Source organism: Hippocampus comes, unplaced genomic scaffold (assembly GCF_001891065.2).
Source record: "Hippocampus comes isolate QL1 unplaced genomic scaffold, H_comes_QL1_v1.1 scaffold58, whole genome shotgun sequence".
NCBI lineage: Eukaryota > Metazoa > Chordata > Actinopteri > Syngnathiformes > Syngnathidae > Hippocampus > Hippocampus comes.
This window is the reverse complement of record NW_017805118.1, coordinates 776,358-782,357: the sequence shown is the minus strand read 5'-3', so window position 1 is coordinate 782,357 and position 6,000 is coordinate 776,358. Positions and strand designations below refer to the sequence as shown.

The window sequence follows — 6,000 nt, the reverse complement described above, 5'->3', positions numbered from 1 at the left end:
CTCAATATGTAATAAACTGGTTTCCAATGGTTGCACTGCTGAGTGGTGAAGCTCGACGGCAAATCCCACAGCTATTAATTCAACGCGGCCAATGTATGTACAAATGTGTTTTTACGGCTACATTTAATTGTTTGCGGCTTTTAATCAGCACGGTTTTGGAGTCCGGAAATTACAGTATGTATTTCGGAGGAGGTCTGCGGGAAGAGAAGAGAAGAGAAGAGAAGATAAGATAATATAAGATAAGAAAACCTTTAAAAGGGGACGAGTGAGTTCGGTTCGGGAAATGGCAAAAATGAAGCTTGCCTCCCTCGACATTTTTTACATTTCTGACTTGACCTCAGTGCCCTGAGTTTCCGGATACAAGTGAGTCCCCCTTGAAGCTGTAAGTTAATGAGTGACCTGGGATCAGCTGCCAGTCTCTTAAAGAGTTCTCTCGAAGGATGGAGGACCGTCTCATCAATAAATCTGAAAACACTACAAAATTTTTTTTTTTTTTTGGTGATGTTTTCTATGTAAGATACGAAACAAGATTTAGGATCCGGTTATATTTTACAAGGTTACATTGAGGACAAGACATCAAAATGATGGATAGTTTTCAGCATAAGCACACACACTCACATAGTGATCTCTGTGAGGCGAAACCATAGAAATAGTCGCAGTGCAGAGGTTTGCTTCCACTGAGCACAAGGAGGATTTTGAAGGATCAACTGAGCTCATCCGTGTTTCCATTAACTTTTTTTTTACTCGCTTATCAACATAGTTCCCCTCCATTTTTCCTTTACGGTTCACTTCGATGGTCCTCACATGTGTCTGAGCGCCCCTTTCATCCCCTCGCTCGCAAATGTACTTTACTGTGTCGTCTAAAATGAATCATTCCTTCTACTGGTTTACTTTTTCTATTTACTTTGATCCACCCAAAAAATATCTTTTTTTTTTTTTTTTTTAATGGAATCACTTTTCAGTTGATTTTTTTTCCGCAACTAAGCAACTTCCTCAGCTAGGAAAGGGCACATGCTGAAAAACAGTCACAAAAAAAAATGTCGATGAAAATGGAAAACGCGCCTGTGTTTTCAAGTTTTCAGTCTTGGCATCTCCAAGTGTGGTCATAGCCTCGAACAAATAGAATGTTGCATCTGGGCTTCTCCAACACCGCAACTTTTTACCTGTACTTTGCAAATAAAGAAATAAAAAGGCAATGTGAGACATGTCGTCAGCTGGCGGCCATTCAAGGTTGGATACTTACTCTCTCTAAAGTCAGCTGGGAGAGGCTCCAGCTTTACCGCCATCGTAACGAGGACAAGTACTGAGGAAAATGGAAGGAGACAAAGGCTAGTCAATAAATTGTTTCGCCACCTCGAATGTGTTTTTTTTTGTTTTTTTTTTAAACGAGATACCCACAAGTAACCTGGCAAGCAATGTTTTTAGTCCTTTATAGAGGGGCGGTATTTTGGCACCGGATGAAACTTTCCAAAAGAGAACCGATCAAGGTTTTACAACATTGTGATTTAAAGCTACACACATGGCAAGGCTCTGACAACACGAAAAGTCAGTCGAGAACGAGATGGGAGTAGTTTTCAGATCTGACATGATGGCACTCTCCATTTTCTTTCATAGCCACGTTCCAATTCTTCATTGGAGTGTTGGTGACATCGCCTATTTCTCAATGGGTCCTTTCGAGTCAGTTGCAATTAAAACAGTGGATATCCATAAAAATTGCGCTAAAACGTGCTGCAAGAGTCGGAGGGAAGTGACTCGGTCATTCCAGAAGGGAAATTAAAAGGGCAAGACACCAGTGGGAGCTCAAGGAAATGTTAACAATTCCTGCAGAGAAGCGCTCGCCGGTGGCTAAGCCACCGAAGCTGACCTTTGGGGCACTTGAGAGGATCCGAAAGTCCCAGATGGCGACTGCACTCTAAGATTCGGCACACGTTCATTTTGAAAGTCGGAAAAGTCCATCTGGCGACAAATATTCTGCTTTGAATTTCAATCCGATTTCCTCTTAAAGGAAAGCGTGGCTGACGTGTATTGATTAAAAGCTCTCTAAGACCCGTTGGAGCTGCATCAGGCTTTCGAGCGACAGGGGAGGTTTAGTGAATTCTAATTTGTTCGCCTTTCATCGAGACGTCAAAGCAACAGATTGCAAATCACGCAAATCCTACTTTTCATTTGATGTCTGTACCTTTGCTCTCAATCGAACCGATCTATTTGTCCTGCTACTGAAACTCGAATGAATTTTGTGTTGCTAATTGGTCACTTTCAGCCCTTGAGCGATTTGCTAGGACCTTCTTTCAAATGCTGGCGATAGTCCGGGTAATTTTAATTCAGCCTACAAAGTATTTGACATCTCCTAAAATTTTTTCGACCGGGTAATTTTAATTCAGCCTACAAAGTATTTGACGTCTCTTAAACAATAAATTCTTGCTGTGTCTGCATGGGTTTTCTGTGGGTACTCCGGCTTCCTCCCACTTTCCACAAAGGGTATTGTGGTTTGTTCAACAGTGTGCTAGTTTGTTTACGTGGCTAAGTCAAAAAGTATGCGCCATTTACGCTCCAGCCCGCACTTGTGCTTTAAGTTTGATGCAATTTTCCATTAACGCGGGAATTTACACGTCAGATGATCATTGTCAAGTGACATATTTGTTTGATCGATTATTACACATGCTCGTTTCAGTCAATAAAAATGGCCGCTCCATGAGCAGAATGCACCAGTAAAGATCTGCAAGCAGACATTAGATTTTTATGGCCAGGAGGTGAAAAATTTAAAGTTGCCGGACTGAGCTTGTTCATTTTATTTTGTTAGTGGTCGACGTTGCTGTGTCATTAGCGTGACCTTTTTTTTTTTCTATGCAGTGGGAATGCAAAACTGAAATGAGCCACAGGACTTTAGTAACACAAACAAGTAATTTGGATGTTTTTTTTTTGTGCACTTATTACTGGAATGTCGTCTCGTTTCTCATACTTTTCATTTCTGACTAATCTCTCATGCTGCAAGGAGCCGACATGTTTTTCTTTTGTCCCTTATGGAATAACTCAGACAGGGATCCTAATCATCTTTCTTGACAGTTCCCACCATGAGTTGCATTTTGGACTTAACAGGAATCATCCTCGGGAGCGCAACGGAACATAATTTTCCTGAAGAGAACAGCGGTTTGGTTTTTTTGTTTGTTTGTTTGGGGGATTTTTTTTTTTTTTTAAGCAAAAGAGCATTTCTCCTGCAGCAATGTTGAGAAATTGCTGTCAAAACAGGAGGCCAATTATGAACATATCAATTTTCCTCTTATGGACGATGGCGTCTCTGTTGAGAAATTGCTGTCAAAACAGGAGGCCAATTACGAACATACCGTAAATGGCAGCAATTTTCCTCTTATGGACGATGGCGTCTGATTGTCTAGGTGCTGTGTACTCTTCATTCAAATGTCATGTCACTCACCGATGCAGCATTGGGTTGCTTCAAAAACGCGACAAAAGTCAGGACAGGTTTCGCATCCTTCTTTGTCTTCTGAAACAACATTAATACAAAATAAATCACCCTGCTACACCATTTTACATCAAAACTTTTGAATGATGATTGATAAATGTGCAGAGGGAAGATGACTTTGAGACCGGGATGCTGCCTCTGCATCACCACGAGTTCAAGTTCCGGATCTGTGGTTATCATCATCCTTTCCCTCTTCTACGGTGGCATTACATAGTAGCATTTTTTTAAGCTAAACTCGTGGAGAAAATCCTCCCAAAGATAATGCCCGGTTTAAAGTATCAGGATCTATACAAAAGTCTCATATGATGACAAATGAGTACCTTATTGTGAGACTTATTTACTAAGGGGGTGAGTGTTTCCGAGGCTTTTGAGGATTCACTGTACCCGTCTGATTTCTCAAGGACCACTCTGACAAATGGTGAGAGCGTGGGTTGGCGATTTTAAAGAGCCGCGGGCTGTCGCGCAAAAGGATTACGGATCAAAGTGATGAGTGAAATGAGATCACGGCAACCAGTTGGCAAAGACAGCAAACCGTTTTCGACGGCCCAAATTGCTCATTTGGTTTCGACTTGATTTCTTGAATTTCAAGAGAGGCAACATGTTTGAAATGCCACCGAAAGTTTCAGTTCACTTTGAGAAGCAACAGCTTGTTCGGTTTGCGCGTCATGCTACATGCGGTGCGTTAATTAGCCGATAAACGCTGTGGCCAACAAAGTGCATCCCAATGTCTCGCCTGTCTGTTGTCGCCGATGTTTCAAATCGAGGCTTGTCAACTTCTCCGCTGTCCCTCGCAGCTGCAGTTCCATCTGCAGCTATTTTGCAGCACAGCTGGAGATCCCAAAACGGCCGGCAAAGCATTTGGGTTTTTTTGTTTGTTTGTTTCGAAGTCTGCCAAAGTAGTGAAGGATCAAAGCAATTAAGACTTTGAAAAGCACTTTCGCCCAGACGGACACAAACAAGTGACCAACAGTTGATGTTTTCCAATTAGACTGATCACAGTACGCAAAGTTACAAATAATATCATGTCCCCGCCCGCTCCAAAAAAAGAAAAAACAGCTCCAAGACGGCGTACTATTGAGCACATCGGCTTCATCGTTGTCACGGTTTTGCGTGGTTGAGGATCCGAGTTCCCAAAGTATTTTCCCAAAACCCCAAAAAGGAAAACAAGGAGCGTAGAAATACCGAGAACACTAAATTGACAGCAGGCCAAAAAGCAGGATTCAAAGTAACAAAAACCAAGAGGAGGACATGACTTGAAGTAACTAATGACTCTACAAAGTAAGACGTATCATGATAAAAATGTTTGCTTTCTTCTCCCGTCACACTCTCACACAATCATTTTTGAAACGACTTTTTGATACTTTGGTATAACCGTGGCACATTGTGAGCGGGTGTTTTTTTACGACAGTATTTGAATTTATAGTTTGCTTTAAACGTACAAATATTGGAACATTCCAATGACGATTTGAGTGCTGCGTGTTTCGCCGTAATGACCGGTTTATGATGCTGTTGGCTTTTCTTTCTTAGCACTTCACTGTTGGAAAATCAGCACTTTTGGAAGGATTTTACGTACCGTCATAAACCGAGAGGAGAAGCGAAACATACATTTTGCCTTTTTTTTTCCGAGCCAGCCAGTACGTAAGGCTGGCTCTCTTGAATGATACAGAACCACCCTGTCAAAGGGCAGCAAAATAAAATCTTTAATGGATTATAGAATTCTATTAATATACCCGGGAGATTGCTTTAATTAGCAAAATAAAAAAGGCTTCATATCCAGTATATCCTTCAAACCTTGGTAGAACTGCACTACTATGTATGATTATTATCCGTTTAAAAACAAAATAAAAATCGGCTTTGGAAGGAGATCTCACTGGATTGTGAAGTTATAGCGAGAATGTTGCGAGTGTATATGCGCCGTGCAACTCCGCCAGCTGCAGAGAATCATTTGTAAGCATTATCAGCTTTCTCTTCATATTTTGCTTCAGTGAATCATGTCCTCTTGATGATTAAAGGAGGGAGATCGGAGGCACCTTGCCTTCTGGATAATTCCACCATCTCACTGTGTTGTTGCTACAGGCTGCCTATTTGAAATTCACTACAGCAGGTTGGAACCTTGTCAGACTTCATACACAAGCAAGTTCGGAATGAAAAAAAAAAATAGGATTAACATTTGCCGAAAAGTGGACACCAAAGTAAGCTTGAAAACAAACCAATATCGCTCAGCGATTTAAACTACGCTTTTTAGATGCAGTGAATTGAATTCTAATTGGCTGTAGGTGTGGATATGAGCGTGAACAGTTTGTCAATGTGCTTGAGGCCTTACTATGGCAAAAGCTGTCTAACTGCAATAAATTGAACAACCTATCACTTTTTTTTTTTTTTAATCCTCTTCTCCACAATTGCTGAAAAAATAAAACACGCAGCTCAGCTTTCTGTCGGGCGCCATCTTCACCATTATGGGCTTTCATGTAATCTTCCCTTCTGAAATTGAGTATTGCGATGAGCCATCTGATGATGCCTAG

General features: G+C 41.3%; 1 long non-coding RNA gene across 1 annotated transcript in view; it reads right to left on the bottom strand.

Annotated features, from left to right (window-relative positions):
- Nucleotides 1–1,070: 1,070 nt before the first annotated feature.
- LOC109513316 (uncharacterized) overlaps nucleotides 1,071–6,000 on the bottom strand; it is a 42,155-nt gene continuing 37,225 nt past the window's right edge. Inside the window, exons 5-6 of the long non-coding RNA XR_002167723.1 lie at nucleotides 3,431–3,499; nucleotides 1,071–1,303 (exon numbers count right to left, since the gene is read on the bottom strand). This is a non-coding gene — a long non-coding RNA (uncharacterized LOC109513316). The remainder of the gene's footprint in view (nucleotides 1,304–3,430; nucleotides 3,500–6,000) is intronic.